Source organism: Nyctereutes procyonoides, unplaced genomic scaffold, assembly GCF_905146905.1.
Source record: "Nyctereutes procyonoides isolate TBG_1078 unplaced genomic scaffold, NYPRO_anot_genome, whole genome shotgun sequence".
Taxonomy (NCBI): Eukaryota; Metazoa; Chordata; class Mammalia; order Carnivora; family Canidae; genus Nyctereutes; species Nyctereutes procyonoides.
Genome location: NW_026575131.1, coordinates 29,877,186 through 29,898,418, shown reverse-complemented (window position 1 = coordinate 29,898,418; position 21,233 = coordinate 29,877,186). Strand labels below are relative to the sequence as shown.

At 40.9% G+C, this 21,233-nt stretch overlaps 1 protein-coding gene and 1 pseudogene across 4 annotated transcripts in view; both read right to left on the bottom strand.

Annotated features, from left to right (window-relative positions):
• The window catches only part of FHIT (fragile histidine triad diadenosine triphosphatase), a 1,388,110-nt gene that overhangs the window by 1,279,037 nt on the left and 87,840 nt on the right, over positions 1-21,233 (bottom strand). The window lies entirely within an intron of this gene.
• On the bottom strand, positions 10,889-12,185 carry LOC129522589 (dynein light chain 1, cytoplasmic-like; annotated as a pseudogene).

Here is a 21,233-nt window from a genome sequence, read left to right as displayed (position 1 = left end):
GTTCCTCTTGTAGTAAATGTAGTTTTTTTAAACTTTCTTTTCTCTTTTCAGTTCTACATCTGCTAGTGTTTTCCATTTGCCAGCTCCCAACATGTCCCCAATTACTTCTTTTTTATTTTATAGCCGACATGCTGATGTTTCATCAGTTACGACTGCTGAGTTCCACTGAGCATTAACAGTCTGCAGTGCCTCCAGGAGGGTACATAATTCACTAAGTACACCAAACCATTTTTTCTCCAAAGAATATTGTTTAATATAAATACATAAATACAGTGTGAGGTTAATGTAGTACAGAAGAAAGGTTTTTCCCTTGGAATCATCAAAAAAAAGTGAAAAAAAGCAAAACAAAAACCACGATTCGTGAAAGGCTAGTTTATACACAGGAACAAGAAATCACTTGCATTTAAGAAGCATGATTTCAATTGGCTTTTTTTCCCTAACAGAACAAAAGGCAAAAAATTAATATAATTGAATACATGAGCAAGTTGGTATTTTAACCTATTCAGTCAAAATATTTTTACTGCATGGAAAGGAAGCTAAAGTTCATAAGGCATATGAATACTTGAAAACAGGATACAATAGATCTCCAAAATTATTGCTAAAATGATTTTGGCTAACAAAAGCAAAGTAAAAGGAAGAATCAAGAAAAAAATTGTGTTTGTTTTCAATTCTATTTTTCTCATAAATATATAATCATCCTCTATAAAAATTCCTGAATAACCTAAATGGATGAACAACAAATTTCCAAGCAGGTAGAAGGAACTCAGAAGTAAATGCCCTTAAAACACCAAAATTCAAACCACTCAAATCTAGTGGTGACTTAAAAGTGGGTACTGTTTCCCAAACTTTTATCAGATCAGTTTTTTTTATCAGTTGTATAAAAATTGGCAAATAACTATATTTTCTTCAAGATGTGAAAAATGAAACAATAAGGTTTAAACTGTTTAAAACAATGTAGTCACATGTTCCACTGTAGCCCAGAGTTGTATGTGAGGAGAGAGGATGATAGAACAATCAGGACTTTCTGCTGTGTGTGGTGGGGAAATGGGAAAATGGATGGGAGGAAGGATTATCTTCGAGGGACATTTTTTAAAACAACAGCAATATTTAATATTTATGCAATATCATTCAATGGGGTAAATCCCTAACATATGTGATCTTCTCAAGTCCCCACAACCCTATGAAGCATTACTGATCCCATTTTACAGATGAAGTAACTGGACAGAGTCCCCACCCCAAGCAAGAATTCCATGACCAAGATCCAAGCTCAGCCATGTCTCACCTCTGGTAGGGGTAGAGCTGGGGGCAGGGCACGCATGCTTGGAGGCACCAGCCACTGACTTTCATATTGCAACCTCTAATTTTCAATCACAGACTTAGCAAACACCACCTCATTACCTCTAAAAATCCTAAAATAAAAAAATAAAAGATGCTACTCCCGCAGGATAGTCTCTAAGGCCAAACTGCTGCTCCCCCACTTCTACTTCACACCAGCTATTCATCTGCTGCAGCGCCACAGTGAGTAAGTGGCAGAGCTAAAATTCAGATCCAATTATGTCTGACTCCAGAGGAGCAAAAATTTTAACATTCTAGGCCAACTGTATTTTGCTTCCGACAAGAGAAACAATAGTAGTGATTATATCAAGCTCTCAAATCTATGTATGTACTCAGAAAAAAATAAAAATAAAAATAAGTCATTATCTCCAGTTCCTCCTATGCCTACCCTGTGGTTTTCAGCAACTATAACTATCTGCAGAATTCCTTGCAGATGGCCCTTTCTCCAAGATCAGAAGTCTTCCTGGCTCTTGCCTCAGAATAAGTTTCCCCATTTTGGGTAGAGACATGCCAGACTCATCCTCTAACCCAGTTATTCTCAAAGTGCGGCCTCCAGAATAGCAGCATCAGCATCACTGGGGAATTTGTCAGAAATGCAAATGCTCAGGTCCTACCCCATACCTACTGAATCAGAAATTCTGGGGATGAGGCCAGACCTGTATTGTAACAAACCTACCAGGTCATTCTGATACCAATCAAGTTTGAAAACCACAGTAGCTTGAGAAATCTGTGCAAAAGTTTCCCTGGACCTGTGGGAGTAGCAGCCTAGCAGTCCTGCCTTCATCCCTTGTTCATAGCTAAGCTTACAAAGCAGGGATAGACAAGTGTTCTGCAGGGAGGCCTTCCGCTCTCAATCCCAGACTAAATCAGGCACCCGTTCTCTGCGCTCCCATCACAAGTGTAGCACTGCATAATTAGACATTCATTCATGTTGAATGTCACCCTCCCCAACCAAACAGTGAGCTCCAGAAGGCCTATTGTAACTCCAGGGCACAGCCTAGGGTTTGGCATACAGTAAACCTTCAGTAAGTATTTTATGAATCAGTAAATCTTTATAGTTCATAATGCTCAAAAAGCTTCTACGACATATATAAGTCCCACAGCTACATTTTCACACATTGTTCAGTCAAATATTTATCAAGCATCTCATTTAGTCAGATACCATTCTAGGCGCTAGGATCTAGCAGTGAATGAGACAGAAAACCAAAACCAAAACAAAAAACTTATCTTCCTGCCTTCTGGGTCTTATTTCTAGTTGGTAGAAACAGAAAATAAAAAAAATAAATAAACTAGTAAAACCCAGTGCCATGTTAGATGGTGATCAATGCTACAGGAAGGGAGCCAGGGAGTCCCAGGGTGGGTAGGGAGGGAGGCTACAGCTTGAATGGGATGGCCAGAGTAGATCCTGGAAGAGTCTTTAAGTAAAGATCTCAAGAAAGTGAAGAAATAAGCTCTATCCCACAAGTACCTCAGAACACACATAATGAGCTGAAGGAACACAGGGACAAAGTACCCCCTCAAGAGCCTGGAAGAACAGCAGAGAACATGGGATGGAGTGACCAAGGAGAAAATAGGAGATGAGGCCAGAGAACCACAATGGGGTGGAGGCAGGCAGATGATGTAGGACCTTACAGGCCACTATTATGACTGTGGTCTCTTCTCTGAGGGGAATGAGAAGTTTGTGAGCAGAGGAGTGATCTTGTCCCCCGTGTAATAACAGAATCCATTTGGCCTCTGTGTTGAGAGCCAACTGAAAGAAGTGAGGAAAGAAGCAAGAGAAGACCAGTGAGGGGACTACCACCATAATCCAAACAAGAGGTGCTGGCAGCTTGGCCCCAGGTCATAGCACTGGAATGCAAGGAGCAGGTGGATGCTGGGTTAAAGCCGGGACACTCCCATGGCTGCCAATAGTTTTTTCTGCCACTTAACTGTTCCACGATACAATCAAACTCTCAGGAAAAAAAAATGTATTATATAAGAGACTTGTGTAGATGAGATGAGCATCTTGAATTCTTAAATAGCAAAGAAAATATAAAATTAGCAAGTGGAATGCCAGGAAGACATACCTGGAATAATCACATGCAAGGGATTGGTAACCTAAAAGGGTGAGTAGAGAATAGAGCCCCCTGACAGTTGTACCTCTCACAATTAAATATTAAGCTTTCTTAAGGATATCTCTTTATATTTACCACCTTACTCTACACATAGAAGATACTCTTAATGCCCATAGGTTGTTGATTTTAAAAGAGGCTTTGGTAACAAGAAATATAAAAAATGGATTAAAAGTACAACATAAAGACTGTATGACCACATACTATACTTTAAGTTCACTTATTCAGGTATTTTCCTTTTCTTTTTCTTGTTTTAAAGATTTTATTGGGCAGCCCGGGTGGCTCAGTGGTTTAGCGCCAACTTCGGCCCAGGGCGTGATCCTGGAGACCTGGGATTGAGTTCCACGTCAGGCTCCCTGCGTGGAGTCTGCTTCTTCCTCTGCCTCTCTCTCTGTGTCTCTCTCATAAATAAATAAATAAATAAATAAATAAATAAATAAATAAATAAAATCTTTAAAAAAAAAATTCCTCTCCCTCCCTCTCCATCCCTCTTGTCCTCTTCCCCTGTGCAATCCCCAACCCCGGTCCCTTGCACATGTTCTCTCTCTCTTAAATAAATGAATAAAATCTAAAAAAAATTTTTTTAAAAAGATTTTATTCATTCATTTGGCAGAGAGAGAGAGAGAGAAAGAGTACAAGCAGGGGGAATAGCAGAGGGAGATGGAGAAGCAGGCTCCCCACTGAGCAGAGAGCTCAACTCAGGACTACATCCCAGAACGGGAAGATCATGACATGAGCTGAAGGCAGATGCTTAACCAACTAAGCCACCCAGGTGCCCCCATTCAGGTATTTTCTGAACACTTCTTAGGTGCTAAACCAGAAGTTACAGATTCACAAAGGTTCATATTGTTAATTTTTTAAACCTGAAGAGTAAACAAAAAATTTTAATGCAAGGACATCATGAACAAAATAGGTCATAATTAGAAAAGAAAAAGGAATAAATGCCACTGACAAATAAAGACCATGTAAGACCTATTCGTTTAATATAAGATTCACAGAGGACAGTGGAAAGCCAGGGAATAAATGGAAAACCTGCAATTTTGAAGTGAAATAGTCATGGTTCTCATTCTAGTTCTGCCAATTACTTGCTGGGTGACTGAGCACATTACTTCACATTCTTGATCCTCTATTTCTCCAATTATAATAAGTGATAAAAGTAAATATTTCTTAAACCTGTCAGGAGGATTAAATCCCATAATTCTAGGCAGAGAGTAGGTAGGCAATACAGGTTAGCATTCTTCCCAAATTTCTTCTTAGTATAACCTGCAATGACTTAAAAGTGGGAATATCCCCAGAACTGAAATATGCTTTCCATGATTTCATGACTTACATGTGCCTTGTGAGTCTGTCCCATTCACATAGGTCATAGGCGGGCCTGTCCTCATCAGGTGCTCTCTTCGTGTGCCAAACATGATAATTCCCAAAACAACAGCAGCTGTCACTTGAGGCTTCTTTAGTTTGTTGATTTCAAACCCCTGCACTACTGGGGTTTCGACTGATGTTTTAAGTTTGAACAGAATAATAAACTCTGCAGGCTCTCAAAAGAGAAACACTTATCTTGTGAAAAAAAACTAGTTGGGTTTTTCTTGTTTGTTTGTTTAATTGTTGGGTATTTATTCTGAGGGATTCAAGGCTATCTCCTACCTGTTTTTTCTTCTTCTCCAATGCTCAACTTGAACATCAATCAAAAGGTTTACCAGCATGTACAAGTACAGGCTCTAAACACGCTTTCTACATGAAATCTGTTCCTACCTAGGAAAAGTGCTGTGCTCCAAAAACTGTAACTTACAGAAATTCAAAGGTGCAAATGCCAGGTCTAGTGAGCCATTGCTGAATTATATATGTCGCATCATACCAGCTGATCTGTGATTCCCTCAAAGCTTCACAGCCCTTGATAATTGTGAATAAATAACATCCTTAAATCCAAAAAGACTAGAACATCCTATACTCAGAGTATGGATCTTAGAAAGCATCTGCCTTCTTTGTATTTCCTAGAAATGTTCTTTGTGTTCATCTACAACATGGGGGTTCCAATCTAAAACACAGAAAGGCAAACGTTCAAGCCACATGGTCCCTGAGTATGAGACTGCCAATATTGAAATCATTTTATTTGTTCACATTGAGAAGATTAGAAGGTGACTTGGGGCATCTAAACAGAAGCATGTTCTTTTCTAGCCTGGTCTTTGTTCTGGCTCTGTGGAACCTGAAATAATGGGAATGTGTGACAGCACATGCAACTGCTTGGTGACAGATTGCATGGAGATGAAGGACCTCAAATATATGAAGATTTCAGAGCACATTTGAGCTCAGGAGTGAATGAGCCGGACTCCTCCAAGGAACTAGTTCCACTCTGGAGATGAAGCTCAAGGGGAAAGCTAAATTCACTTTTTTACACCACAGGGATCAATTTAGTTAATAACCATTCTGCTGGGTTTGTGAACACCTGGACAAAAAAAAAAAAAATCCAAAACCAAAATCTTTGAAGCTTAGGGAACCTGCATAGAATCGGGAGGGAAAAAGACTTGAACTTTGGGTATCACAGCTACTGCATGCCATCTCCCTCCATTCATCAAGATGCTGCAAAAGTAATTAGGGTAATAAATATGAAAAATGTTATACTTTTTAGGACACTAGTGTTTTAGATGTTCAGTAAATGATATCTTGCTTCTGAATTTCCTTAGCAGCCTCACATTCTTAATCATGCACTTATGTATTTAATCATCCAGAAAAATCTTATATCTTTTCTTTTCCTGATTGCATGGTAATGCTTGCCTATTATAAAATATTCAAATGAAATAATATTACATAGAGAATAGAGTTTCTGGAAATCCCAGAAACATGTATATTTGTTAATCATTACATTCTAGGCTCCATATTGTTGGTACATTGGAGTTGTCAAACCTCATCAGACAACTCTTCCTGTCCTAAAAGAAGAAATTTTAAAAGTCTAGTAAAAGAGATGGTAACTATAAAACATAACCAAAATATGAAGTAATGCAAGCCATAAGAAAGAAACAAGGAAATGCTACAGAAGTCAGAGAAGGAAGAAATTACTGCTAGCAAAGTATGTCCAAGGAAAGCTTCCTCTTCCTCTGCAGATAATGTTCCTGTAACTCCATGTGTCACATTACTCATGAGTCCTGCTACTCTGCACTAGACTTCCTAAACTAAGATCTAAGAGCTTTCATCTAAAATTCTGAATTCCACTTTCTGACCACTTCCCCAAAGATTCAGCAATTCTGAATTCACAGCATACCACCAAATAAGGCAAACATGAAGGAAAGAAATCACTTGATCATTTACCACTTCACATTATCATTGTTCACAGGAATCAGGGAACATAAAAACAGTAAGACTAGAAAAGGAGAAATGTCAAGGTGTCAAGTTTCCTCACACCCCTTTCCAAAAAAAAAGACAAAATAAAGAAGGCCTAAGTTAGGAAGATGGGTAAGAGACAGAAACATGGGAGCACTCCACACACATTTCACACTTGATACACAAGAGCTAGGTAGAGCTGGAAAGATGCAGGATAAAAGCAAGCTTGAAATACATAAACACTGTGGTGATGGAAAAATCCAAATTTATGATTAGATCTAGGGAGGGAGATAGCGGAGTATGAAGAAAAGAATCAGGGGACCAAAAGTCACAGAAAGCTCTGTCTCTAATAAGCTGGGATATCGAGAATGAAATCCTTAACCTGGACATGATGATTCTCATCATTAAAATTAGTGATGCTAAAAAAATAATAATAATAAATAAAATAAAATTAGTGATGCTGATGCTGTATGTACTCAAATGAGATAGTATATTTGAAAGCATTTTACAAAAAATCATATAAAGCATTTTGCACAAAACACTGGGTGTAGATAGTTGGCCTAAGTTCCAATGAAGATCTGTAAATTCAAGACATACATCTGAATTCTCCAAAAGACCAGTCCCAAATTGCTACTTCCACTGACATTTAGAAGTGCAAAGGACTTACATGACTCAGTAAATAAAGACAATACCTCCTTAAGGATGAGGACCATGCCACACCCCCTGTGTTCCCGTAGCATCTACATAGCACCCAGCACAGAGTAACTCCTCAATACTCTGGAAAGCTGAACCAATCTTCCTCCTATTCTACATTCCTGTCCCTTAGCAACGACTAATTGTCCGCTGCACTGTTAGTGGACATCAGTAAGTTGCCATCTCAGAGACAAAGTCAAATGGGCAGAAGGGCATTCCTATAGCATCCATCTTTGGTTGTCATTCACACACTTCCCTTTCTGCGCACACTCAGCTGAAGGTAATAAGCAGTCTGTCTGGGCTGAAAGCCTCCCTGACACTGGCATAGCTTACCACTCACAGCCTTGTTCAGGAGAGGACGGCATGTGTGGGTACAGGACCTGAGAGGTGGCCCAGGCACCGAGCAGTCTTGGCAAACGTGGACAGCAGCAGCCCACTCTTGGCCCTCAGCCACTGCCATTTGCCTGTCATTTGTAAAAACACAGAACAGAACACATGCCTGCTCTGCCATGCACTTGCTTCACAGCAACATCCTGACAATTTTGAAATATAAAACAGATTTCTTTGTTAAATGGATATAAGCCAGACCTGAAAAGAAATTCTTTATAGGTCATTGGTATAATATTGGAAAGGAGCTTTATACAACTGAGTCTGCTTTTCTTGGGATCTGAGCAGGACTAGCAGGAAGACTGGCCAGCAGCTGCCCAGGATGCCAATCAGGAAGAGTTACTAAAGGGGACGCCTGGGTAGCTCAGCGGTTTAGCACCACCTTCAAGGGTGATCCTGGAGACCTGAGATTGAGTCTCAGTGGTTGGGCTCCCTGCATGGAGCCTGCTTCTCTCCTCTCTCTCTCTCTCTCTCTCTCTCTCTCTCTCTCTCTCTCTCTATGTGTGTCTCTCATGAGTAAATAAATAAAATCTTAAAAAAAAAAAGAAGAAGAAGAGGTACTGAAGTATTTCTAGAAAAGTAACACAGTGAAGAAAACAGCATTCGTCGGGACTTTCTTCAAGGAGGAAATTGTGTTTAATTGTAACCAATACTTTGATGAGACAATTAAGACAGGAGGAGAAGTAGAATGCTCTAGAACAAAACAAGGTCAACAAAATGCCTTTATGTAGGGTAGAATCAACCACCAAAGTTGATTGAGGTGAATTGGGTAAGGAGGCCAGGATGCTGCAATCTGTCATCATCCTTCTTCTGAGTAGCATTGCTCAAATCTGGCATTTCATTTGATTGCTGAAGAGACACCAAAAATTGGTCTGCTTGGGCAACCTACACGTCTTGATCAAGCCCTGCTTGAGGTTAGAAAAGGTCTGGCTTTTTCTTTCAGCTCTCCTCCCATTCCCCAAAGTCCCTGCCTCCTCTATACCATGGACACATGTACAATTCAATTACACGTATTTATTGAACACCTGGGAAGAGAGAGATGAGCATGGCACAATTCTGATCCCAGAGTAGCACATACTCTAAACAACTAAGTTAATATAAGGCAAACAGTTGACAGCTCTGAAAGAGAAATGTCCAAGTACAAATATGGGGATACAGAAGGGGCCAAGGAAAGTCTCATGGAAGATGTGACATTTATGTAGGGCCTAAAGGGATCATAGGAGCTAACCGGGTGCAAGAGGATAGAGGAACTCAAAGCTGATAAATGAATGTATCAACACATGACAGCCTAAGAGAACATTGTGCTTTCAGCAATCTGCAGAGTCTATAGTGGCCACAAAAGCAGGCAATGTGCTATGGAATAGCAGGAGATGAGGCTAGAAACAAAGGTCAGAGCCAAAATTTGAAAAGTCTTTGGATGCCATGCCAAAGAGTTGGGATCCTACCATTGAAGCACTAGGGAGCTACCAGTGATTTTAAGCTAACATAGGAGAATATATGTGGTCAGACTTGTGTCCAGTAAAAGCATGCCGGTAGCAATGTGAAAATTAATGAATGGAAGTGGAGTGCCACGGTGAAGGTGAGAATTGCCATAGTCTAGGATGAGAATGGGAAATAGAACAATGGAGACATTTCACAGATACAGTCAATGGGACCTGGTGACTCTAGTGCACAGTGATAAAGAGGCAAGAGTTCCTCTCAATTAGTTAATCCCTACTCATCCTTCAGATCACAGATCAAATGCCACTCTTCCCAAAGGAAGCTGTGCAAATCCTAGGAATAAATTAGATCCTTTCATGACATGCTCTCAAAGCACACTGGACTTCTCTTCCACAACAATTACTTCAGTTTGTAATGCTACGTTTGTGTAATAAATCAAATGAATATCTATATCTGCTATTACACTATGAGCCTCTTGAGGGTCTATTTTGTTTTCCATGTATCTTGAGCAAATAGCGGAGTGTCTGACTCATAGTAGGTACTCAAAAATTATTTCTTTGACAGCAATGGTTGAAGGAAGGCAGTGAAGGATCATACAAAGGCTTATATATTGCAGTATACCAGTGACATGATAAGCCCATGAACTAAGACAGGGTACAAAAAATGAGGAAAAAATGAAAATGGTGAGAAGAAAATGAATCCCTGGGATCCCTGGGTGGCGCAGCGGTTTGGCGCCTGCCTTTGGCCCAGGGCGCGATCCTGGAGACCCGGGATCGAATCCCACATCGGGCTCCCAGTGCATGGAGCCTGCTTCTCCCTCTGCCTATGTCTCTGCCTCTCTCTCTTTCTCTCTCTGTGACTATCATAAATAAATAAAAATTAAAGAAAAAATTTAAAAAAAAAGAAAAAGAAAATGAATCCCAGCTTGAACATGGGGACTTAGAAATACCTGCAAGAATTCCAAATGGAGATTCTCAACAGCTTTCGACTCAGGAGAGTCAATCTGGAGATTACAGATTTAGGAGCTATCCACCAGGCTGAAGAAATAGTAGTAACTGACTTACTCAAGTTGACTATGCAACTCCAAAAAGAAGAGGCCCAAAGATGGAACCCTTGAAAAAGCCAAATGTAGAATCAGCTAAATGAGACAACAAAAATTCTTGGAAAGAAAAGTTTGAGAGCTGGGAGAGGACCAAGAGAGAGGTAGATTTCAAGAGACCAAGCAAGGCAGAGTTCAAGATAGAAAGGATGTTTGACAAGTTCTGATATTCCAAGGCATTAGGAGGTGGCTAGCAGGAGTAATAAAGAGGTGGGTTCTGTGATCAGGCAATGATGTCTCCTTCCAAGGCAAAAGACCCTTTTTTTTCTTTTTCTTTTTTTTTTTTCTCCAATAGATTTATTTGAAAAGGAATGGATTTTGAGGAGAAAAAACATGAGGTAGAGGTATGGAATAGAAAATAAATACAAATGTAAGCTGTTTTGCTAATTGTTTTATAACCACAACAAATTCGTACAGAGAATGCCCTGTACAAAACAACACAATAAAGTTTCAAAGCTCGAGGTGTTCCCCCAGGCAGGGCTGAAGATTTCAGTCTCTGGTATTTGGAATTTAGGCTGCAGTCCTTAGTTTTGGATGGATCACTGGGTGTGTGACACAGTCCATGCTTTCAACCAGATTTGAACAGAAGAAAGGCCACTTGGCCCAGGTAGAAGTAGATGAAGTGTTTGGTTTCATGTGTCACATAACTACTGAAGTTCCTCCCCACAATGCTGTGCCAGGTAGGGTTGTACTTCTTGTCAAACTCCTTAATATGGGCCACAACATCCTTCTCTATGTTTTATTTCTCCAATGCCTGAGTCGCACACTCCACCGAGTCCTGTTGCATCTCCACCGGCATATCAGAGTTTTTATCGTGGCCTTTTGGTCGCACATGGTTACCAAGGAGCAGGGGGCGGCCAACTGCAACGGTCTCCTGGGGGAGGGGCTGGCGATGCTCAAACCTGGCTGGAGCTATGGTCGCTAAAGAAAGCCTCCAAAGAAAGGCTAAAAGAACAATATAAGATGAGAACAACATGGGTGGAGAGAAGAAGACTGAAAAACATCTAAGAGAAAGAGATTAATTCATTCTCTTACTCATTTAATTAGTTTTGAGCTCTTATGGGCCAAGCACTCTACATTAGAGGTGTAGCAGTAAACAAATTATGATGGTCTGTGGGACAGAAGATTTAAGAGGGGACAGGATGAAGATCAAAGAGGAAGAGTCTGACCTTGAAAATCCATGAGATCTCTCCTCCCTCTGGGCTAGAAAGGAAAGAGAAATGATCCAAGCCTAACGATTACAGATTAAAGAAATACTATGGAGGCAGGAGACTTCAAGGCTGTATTGGGTTGAGTTTCCCTGAAGGCAGAACCTGAGATGAGAGCTTGGGTGCAGAAATTTAATTAGAAGATGATTCCAGGAAGTAGGGATGAGGGAATACAGAAAGACAGGGAAGGATTAAAACCAATGGAAGGGGGATCCCTGGGTGGCGCAGCGGTTTGGCGCCTGCCTTTGGCCCAGGGCGCAATCCTGGAGACCCGGGATCGAATCCCACGTCGGGCTCCCGGTGCATGGAGCCTGCTTCTCCCTCTGCCTATGTCTCTGCCTCTCTCTCTCTCTCTCTCTGTGTGTGACTATCATAAATAAATAAAAATTTAAAAAAAAAAGAACTGTGCTTAAGGCATCTAGTGCTAAAAATCAAGGAAAGAGCCTTTCCACTTTTCCTAAGGAAAAAAAAAAAAAAAAACAATGGAAGGGTATGTTATCAAGTTTGCCACCGAGAGCAAGGGTTTTGATTGGCCAGGACCTCCTAAGAATGCATACAGAATTACGCACCTAAGAATGAAAGGATGGAGCATGTATTCACATGTTCAAATCCCAGGGATTGACGGGAGCCCCTGAGGGCAGTTACTTCCCCCACACTTCCAGGTTCCTCTTTGGCCCAGGCTTGGCAGGCTCATAGCCTGAGAGAGGGTCCTGGGAAGGAAGCAGAAAAGGCACACATCAGATGCTACAGCTGGGAAGCTGACTGGGACAAAACTGGTTACCACAGTTGTAGCTGAAATCAGAGATGATGAGCTGTGACAATTGCTACCAGGGGAATCAGCCACAAAGATGTTATTGGTGAGAACTATGTGGAAATGATAAATCTTTCAACCTAGGCTGCTTAAGGAAGCAAGGGATGCTGGAGAACATGGCTTGGGTAATTCTTCCAAGGTTTAAGCTTTCTGGCACTGCTTCTGGCCTCTTTATAAAGGGATGAACTTAGGGACTTATTAGTAGCTAAAAATTGAGATCATGAAGGCTTTCATTCCCACAGGACAAGGGCCATAATATTAACTGCTGATACTTACTGAGTATTTGTTATGGGGCAGGCACTTTGCAGCAGCATCAAATGAATTATCCCTACAACCATGTATTGTAAGAACTGTCATCGTTCCCATTTTACAAGTTAAGAAACTGAGGCTAAGAGAGTTTTCTAAATGTTTAAAATCTATGGAATAACAACCTATTTCAAGTATGTGTGTCAACAACCCACACTTGCATACTTGTGTCTAAACACAGATACACACACATACACAAGATAAAATAAGATATGAGGATTTCCAGAGAATATAGTTTGGTTAGTTTCCCCATCCATGTCTTCATTATGTGGACAATAAAATATTTCTAAACTCTATGGAATGAACTTCTTTAATTTTTTTATATATATACCAAATGATCAATCTATTTTCTACAATTATACAAGACTAGAAATGAAGAAAATAGGGACCATTAGAGACAGAGACTGAAGTAAAAACCAACAACAAAATACCACTCAGACTGCAGAGCTAAAATAAGTCAACAAAAAGCATCACAAAGGGGGAAGCTAAAGCATGTAAAGACTTTTAAACTCATTACACATGAAAATGTAAATCTGATTGCAAAATTATCTGCATCTTTAATCTAGAAGTTCATGATCATGCTGGAGGTAGGAGCCAAAATTTAATTTAAAGAGCAATTTTGGCCAATCACCCCCTATTTTCCTTAACAAAAGAGCAGGGAGGGAGAGAGAAATGACATGGCTGATATCCACAGAAGGCCAGAGGAAGGAAAAGCAGATGTGTTCACATCACCGACACACTCGGGTCTGGCTTGCAGAGGCTGGTTAGGCAACGCTGCCCTCCCTGGAATGGAGCTGGTTTATAATTAGTTTAGGCTGTGGAGGCCTGTATCATTAAAAAGATGACAACTGGACGCTTGCCACAATCAAGATAATGTTTCATAATCAAATTAACTCGGCTCAAGAGCTTGATTTGGAGCCTGTTTATGGCTAACCATCAAATGGCTTCCAGGGTACTTAGAGCATAAGATATGAAAAAGACACTAGGTAAGGAGCACGTGAACATAAGAAGCATGTGACAATATGGCCATTTGTTGGCCACAGAGCATTCCTGATGGGGGCAGGGGGCAAGGGGACAGTGAGCACAGAAGGAAGGGATTAGAAAAAACCCTCTATCAATCCTCAAGGAACTGAATACATTTTTCATAAAATCATATTAAAGCCACATGCTTAAAACTGTATATGGTTACATACTTCAGCACAAGTATTCCATCAGATCCTAAGTTGCTCAAAAGCAGGAATCTTCCAGTCATATGTCTTTGCTGCACCATAACCTCATACATTGCCGGGAGCTATGTGTGGATCCAGAAAACCCTGTGTCTGCAGCATGCTGTTATAATAATTAGGAAAGGCCAATGTAGAAACATAGAAAATCTTTTTGATCTACTGGGAAGCAAAAATCATACATAGATGCATTGTGACCGTGTATAAAAATAGGCATGTTTGAGGACAACTATAATGTTGATAATGTGCAAAGATGAAAACGGTAGTGTGGGATGTTAGAATTCTGCGTATGGTGGTGTTTTTCCTAAAACTGTCTAATGTCAAAGTGTCATCTTTTCCATTTCAAAAGCTATCAATGTCTTCATGTTGGAGGGAGGGAAGGTACCTGTCAGGCAATGAATCATTGGCATACAGGATAAGGTTCAAACTCCATGGCTTGGAGATCTGGTCCACCCAGGAATGCCAGTTGCATATCCTGTCCCTCCTCCTTCCTTCTTCTCCACCAGACTTAATTACTTGTCTTTCCCAAAATGTATTATAGATCTCACTTTCCATTTTGTTCTTTCTTTTTTTTCCCCCTGCACATATCATTCTCACTACCTGGAATACCCTTCCTCTCACCCATTCTTCAAGAGCTAAATTCTATTCATTCTTCAGAAACAGCTAAAATGTCCCCTGACAAGGCATCCCTGATTCTCTACGCCCTACACCAATCTCATTTGTTTGCCCCACATCTGTGTTTCTAGAACAACTTATGCTTAGATCTCAGAGAGTCTGTCACACTATGTTCCATTCACTGGTTTACCGCCTCTCTCTTCCACCAGCCTACACACCACCTACAGATAACGTAAAGGTACCTGGGGTCACAGAGGCCAATGGATGACCCAAGGTCCTACTTAACAAATTGTGAGTGTGGTCACTTCATCAAGACTTTTTTGGTTGCAAGTAATAGACATCCATTGAAACTACTTTGTGCTCCAAAAAGGGAATTTATTTGTAAGGAGACAAAGGAAAAGATACTTCTCAAAGCCCAGCCGTGGAAAGTGCAATCACTAAGGTCTGGACCCTGGAGCCAGAAAGCTTAGAGAATCAAGGCAGCTTGTCTCTTAATCAATCAGCTTGATTATCCTCCCTCTGCACCCCCTCCCACCTCACAGTCACTTAACCTGCATCTCTCATCTTTCCATAGGCCCGTTGTCTTTCTCCCTATTTCTCAGAATGATAGTTAGTATAGCGGCTGAAGGCCTGAGCTCATACTACCTGGGTTCTTGCCTGGTCCTGACACTACCCAACAATATGATCTTGGATAAATTAATTAACCTCTCTGTAACTCAGTTTCTTCTTCTATAAAATGGGAATAAGGAGATCTACCGTCACAGGGCTGCTATGAGGATGACAAAATTAATCCAAGACTGGCTTTCCATGGTTCCCAAATTCACCTACGTATCCAACGTAACTACGAATGCCTTAGTCCCAAATTCACCTTCTGGGAGAGACAATCTGACTGGCCCATCTTGAGTGGGCTGTGCATCCTTGATCCACTCAGATATGGCCATGGAAGCCAAGTTACACAGTAAAACATGACTGCCATGGCTCACCCTTGAAGGTGAGAGTCAGGGCAGTTTTCAGAGAACAGGGCCATGGTCTAAGCCCACACCACAGGCAAAAGCCTATTCTAGCCACTACTATCCCCTCATCTGCCCACGCAGCCACATCTGTGGGCCTGCTTTGGATTACAGCCGGGCGCTTCCCTTCACGGCCTGCATGAGGCACTCATCTACAACTCATAGCTGCCTATCTGTCTGCAACGGCACCTAAGGGAGCTCCACACGCCAGCACTTAATAAAGCTTAATGGTGATGATGGTGACACTGACAAGAGTGACGATGGCACAACAGGCCACACCACAGGCTGCTATTGCTTCCCTGCAGTTTGCTGCTGGGCCCCATGGCTTGAAGTGGAAGCCAGCACATCCTTCTAACTCGGCTAATGTGGCTCGACTCTGGGGCCACCCCTCATCAGCTCCTATCCAGCTGCTAGTTAGGTAGATTTATACCCCACTAAATCTATTGTCACACAGGGATTCCTTCCTTGCAGCCAGGCCTTAAAGAACCTAGGCAAGGCCTCCAAAGACAATTAACCGTTTGATTCAAAGTATGCTGTTGCCACTCCAGAATTTCCAAGTAAATGAGGTCTGCCTGGGGAAACTGCATCTTTGAAACAGAAAAAAAGTCACCACAGCCTTGGGTGGTGACTAACCTAGCCCATAAAGTCCCTCTGGCAGCTCTGTATCAAATTTTTGCTATCCTAGTAAAATCTCCCCAACAAAAACTAGATTTGTAAACCAGTACGTCTTTAAAGTCCTTTCACAACATGTTAGCTCCTGCAGTTTTCAAAACAGCCCTGGTGGGTAGGTATTGCTGTCATCATTTCACAGAAGAAACTGAGGCTCAGAAAGCTTATGACAGTTGCCTAGGATCATGCAAGCTGCAAGCAACAGACCCCTAATTAAACCCAAATCAGCTAGCTCCTTGCCCATGGTGCTTCCTCTACCATACCATTGCCTGCTGTCACTTGCTTTCCTGATTTCAAACCAAGAATCAACATCTCTAAACTGTTGTGGACACATTTGAGCACCGGTGCTCTGTGGCAGTGCCAGATAAGGTAAGCTCTGTACCCACCCAACCAGAATACTAATCAGATTCACATAATTAGCTTTCATATAAGATTTCATTGGAAAAAATGAAGCAGCATACCTTATTTCTTTCACCATCACCACCTCCAACATCATCACATTTATTTGGCACTCCCTGGATACCAGACACTACACCAAGTGTTTTACAAGCACTATCTCAGGTAACCCTCACAGTGATGAGGTACTTTTATTACCTCCTCATTTTACATATTAAGAAACTGAGGCACCCAAAGGCATTAGCCTTGCCCAAGGTCACTACCATGTAGCAAGTAGCCAGATAGATATTTGAAGCAAGAACTCATTCTAGACCTTAAATCGCCATTTCTAGTGTTTCAAGAAACCAATTCCAGGACTAGAATCAAGATCTTAATACTACTCTTTCATAAAAATACTCTGCCTTTGAATTTCTAGCTTGCAATGATAAATAAAATACACTAGAGTAACTACCTCCAAACATTTCCAGAAGCAGGCAGGAAAATAAATAAATAGCCAAGGTTTGGGGATCCCTGGGTGGCGCAGCGGTTTGGTGCCTGCCTTTGGCCCAGGGCGCGATCCTGGAGACCCGGGATCGAATCCCACGTCGGGCTCCCGGTGCATGGAGCCTGCTTCTCCCTCTGCCTGTGTCTCTGCCTCTCTCTCTCTCTCTCTGTGACTATCATAAATAAATAAAAATTTAAAAAAAATAGCCAAGGTTTCTCTGAAGAATTTGAATAGCAGGTATGCATTTAATAGACATTACAATAAATTCTGCTCATAGCATGCAAATGGTGAAAATCCCAGCTCATGTGTATGTGGCTTCATAATCATTCAGGTAAGGTTGCGGTATATACATACATACAACTTTAAGGAATGCTGGTACTTTAAGTGGATTTGAAGAGCAAGAGCAGCCTAAAATCAGCCACCATCACTGACTGAATACAGTCACTGGAAGGCCCGGAATTCACTTTAGAAAATTTGTCTAAAAAAGGCCTCAGAAAATGGCAATGTTCACTCGTGAAATCAAAGACAACCTAAATATTCAACTCATCACCACCTATGAGGTTAAAGACCTTCAATGTCTGTTTGTACAAGACAATGATTGGTGGCAGAGTGTAAGGGGCAAGAGCACCTTGGGGACAACTATCTCTGGGTGGGAGTCCTGACTATGTCATTTACCAGCCCTGTAGCTTTAGGCAAGGTGCCTAAACACACTAACTGGTTTGGTTATCCATAAATTTGAGTAAAAGTGGCACCTACTTGATGGAATTTCTATGCTTAATAAACAACTATCAAGATGATGATACTGGTGATAATGATGATGATGACAGCAACAAAGATGATCATCCAACTGCTTTTACTCCTGGCAAAATGAGTAGATGGGAAATGGGCAAGTTCAGCACAAAAAGAACAATCTTCCTTTTTCTCTTTCCTGTTTTTGTTTGGAAATTCTTTGCACTGTTCATCTCTGTTCAAAACCTGATCTCCTCTTGAGAGTCGCTTCATAGCTTCTGTTAGCAGAGAAAGGCATGTTTCTTCTCTTCCCAATTGGGTGAGAGCTGAGGACTTTGCCACTTGATGTAAGGTGACTCTCCTCTTTATATATAATTGTAACCAATGACAGCTGGCTTGTTTGGCAAATTTTCACAACAGGACCCAAAGTACAAGGCTCACTAACATTTGAAAATGTTACAGATTGGGGCCCTTGGCTGGTTCTATTAGTAGAACATGCTCTTGATCTTGGGGTTGGGAGTTTGAGCCCCACATTGGATGTAGAGATTACTTAAAAACAAAGTATTCACAATGTAAACACTGGAGCCATCTAGTTCAGTGCTATTATCACTTAGGTGACTATGAGGAAGAGGAAGGGAAGAGAATGAGCATTTTGAACACACCAACAGTATACCAGGCAGAGAACTGGAGCATCAGATACAGTTGTAGGTAATTGAATGCATAATCCAAATTTAGGTGAAATAAGTGTGAGAAAATGTATAGAACAAGTAAGGAGATATTTTCTTCTGCTGCCCTTATCAAAGAATATCTGATGTTTGCAATAGCAGATGAGGGTGTATATATAAGCAGCACTGAACACACCATCCTCTCTGCTGTTACTAAGGATGTAAAAGAACTATAAAAAAAAAAAAAAAAGCTTTGATCATAATCAAAGGGAGGGGCAAATTCCGTGAGGACAGGAACCATCTGCGTCCTAGTGACCAAGGCATCCCAGGCACCTAGAACAGAGTTTGAGCAGTAGAAAGTGTACCATGTGCTGGATAAATTAAAGTATGCATGGATTCTCCCAGTATGTGACTGCAATCAAAGTCCAAAGCCCCTGGTAGGTTTCAATGTCTTCTTTCTTATTCATCTAGAAGAATGCCCTACCTTGTTAGCCATCACCACCATTGACAATAATGAAAACATAAGTTCATAACAAAATAATATTTTAAAAATACATAGCATACTAGGTCATTAAAAATAGACTAGGGAGTATTTTACATTGAGACACTAGGGAACATCATTACTTTGAAATGTCACTTTCTGCTTTAATTAGTACGCTCTAATGATAAGTATATGTCATTCTAATCTAATGAAAGTCTTGAATGCTTATGGAATCTGGGTCACAGCCCTCTCTGGGAGGTACACGGATGTACAAAGAACAAACAGAATGCATGTGTTGATGTCATCCAGCTTACTTATCTTTATTAATATAATTGCCAAAGTTTCAAGTTTTAAAAATCTGAGAATAAATCTGTCCACCACACTGAGCACTCCCAGCATAGCAATTTGATCTCCGTTCACATCTCTCAAGACGGCCTAAGCTGTTTTAGTAAGGGCCACGTGAAATTCCCAGATTCTTGGAGGTATTCAGAACAGGACCACCTGCTCAGAGGCATATTTTTAATAAAGACGACAATAGTTCTGCTTCTGCACAGGGAAATTTATAAGGCTGTCTTTGCTTCCTTCCACCTATTAGGGGGCTTTACCCAAGTACAGTGTGCTCACTCGTCAAAGCTTCAAAGACCCCAATAATGGACTTCTTTTCAAAGATAAGTTTTAGTTGTTGCTCCTTTCATTTAGCAGTTAGAATATAAAAGAACCAAGAGGGATACCGACAAATACCTCTGATCTGCTTGTTGTGGCAATGTCAGATAAAGAAATTCTGTAGCCTGGAGAGATATTTGATTCTTTCATTTGAATGTCAATACCAAACACCTCTCCCAGCCATTCCACCAAAAGCCTGAAGAATGTATCTCAGAAACAGAACACAGGAAGCTATCGCGGGTGGATGTAGCTTCAAGTTCCTTTTTACAGCTTCTGGCAAAAAAAGGAAGAAAGAAAGAAAATCAAGGACTGATGTCCTCTGCTTCATGTTCTCCAGATTCTGTCAAAAATGGAGGTCATTTATAGTTTCATCAATTGAGTGACCCACAGTGGACTCCAGCTTTCTCAGGATTGTAATGGCAATGTCAGTTCTCAAAAGCACTCAAGCAAGTTACTAAGCTTTTAACCAGCTCCTTGCAATAGCTTGCTTGGTTACCCAGGGTCTCTCATTTACTATTCAGGTTTCAAGCAGATCAGCTCATTCACACATCTGCAATGACCAATCCACCTCCAGCAACTCAACACCCTCACAATTGCAAAGCAATTTCTAGGGGAGGGGGTGGGGGAGTGAAAGCTTTACTCACTTTTCACAGAAATGGCTCATGTAGATATTATCTTAAAATACCTTCTCTTTAAATTTTTTTTTATTTTAAACTGAGAATTACATGCTGTGCTGAAATAGAATGGTAGTGGGTTCTGATTATATCTTTTTTCCCCATTTCAGTTTCACTCTTAGCATAGAAAATACCAGGTTGCTCTCTTCTGCTCTCCTTTTTCTCCCTGATATTAAAAGTTTAATCTGCTGAGTCAAAAGCAGCTTTAGTATTAAACTTTCATCTTGTATCTGCCCCCTCCCCCAATACCTAAGAACAATGCGATTTTACATCAATTCCCACTATGGATGTGCTCCTGAGAACTGTATGCTAAATAAATCAAGGCAACTGGTGTGTTTGAATGGGACTCCAATCACTGAAGTGGGAAAAAGATACCTGGGTTTCCTAACCAACTGTGATTACCTTTCCTTCTCTTTTATTTTTAATTTATTTATTTTAAGTGGGTTCCATGCTCAACATGAAACTCTTGACCCTGAGATCTAGAGTTACAAGATCTAGAGTTACAAGCTCTACCAACTGACCCAGCCAGGTCCTCTTCCTTTCGTCCTCCTTTAACAAACGGGCAAGAGATTTTCCAGTCCATCTATGAAATTCTTGTATTATGCTTCAATACCTTATTGGGTGACAATATGAAAAGTTCTGCAACCATAAAAAAATGATTCCTATAAAAATGACAATGAGGGAATCCCTGGGTGGTTCAGTGGTTTAGCACCTGCGTTCAGCCCAGGGCATGATGCTGGAGTCTGGGTATCGAGTTCCACATCGGGCTCCCTGCATGGAGCCTGCTTCTCCCTCTGCCTGTGTTTCTCCTCTCTCTCTCTCTCTTCTCTCTATGTCTCTCATGAATAAATAAACAAAATCTTTTTTTTTTAAAATGACAATGAAAAATAATGTTTATAACATTTAAATCTCTTTCAAA